The sequence below is a fragment of the Salvelinus sp. IW2-2015 genome, unplaced genomic scaffold (genome assembly GCF_002910315.2).
Source record: "Salvelinus sp. IW2-2015 unplaced genomic scaffold, ASM291031v2 Un_scaffold3520, whole genome shotgun sequence".
In the NCBI taxonomy this organism is placed as follows: Eukaryota; Metazoa; Chordata; class Actinopteri; order Salmoniformes; family Salmonidae; genus Salvelinus; species Salvelinus sp. IW2-2015.
The window spans coordinates 88,254-89,003 of NW_019944800.1; positions in this window are offsets into that span (position 1 = coordinate 88,254).

The window sequence follows — 750 nt, forward strand, 5'->3', positions numbered from 1 at the left end:
TGATAGTGATGATGATGAAGACTAAACACACAGCACCACTATGCATACTACCGTGGACTAAACACACACACACCACACAGCTACGGGACTAAACACAACACACACACGACTGCATCGACGGACTGAAACACCACACACACCACACACTATCTACGGACTAAACACACACACACACACAACACTGCATCTACTGTGACATGAACACACACACACTTACTACTGCAAGTAAAAAAACACATTATCAAGTTACCAAGTTGTGTGACGTGCACTAGTTACAGTGAAATGCCTTTCTTGCCAGCTCCAAACCAACAACACCGTAATCAGTATCAATGTAGCACGTTTTCTACAGTGTAGCAATGTAAAATGTAATCTGGTTAAGATCGTTTACGTGCCATGCACAAAATATAAGCGCAACGACATTTGTGGGCGAAGAAGTACCCAATTGTCATACTTGAGTCAAAGTAAAGATACCAGACTAGAAAATTAAGTAAAAGTGAGTCACACAGTAAAATATTACTTAAGTAAATGTCAAAAACTAAATACTTTTACTCAAGTATCAAAAGGTTAAAAAAAGTATACATAATTTCACATTCCTTATAATTGGGCAAACCAGACGGCACCATTTTATAATTTTAAATGTATGGCTAGCCAGGAGCACACTCGAAATGTAACGAGTACTTTTAGGTGTCAGGGGAAATGTATGGAGCAAAAAAAATACCTTATTCTCTTCAGGTATGTAGTGAAGTAAAA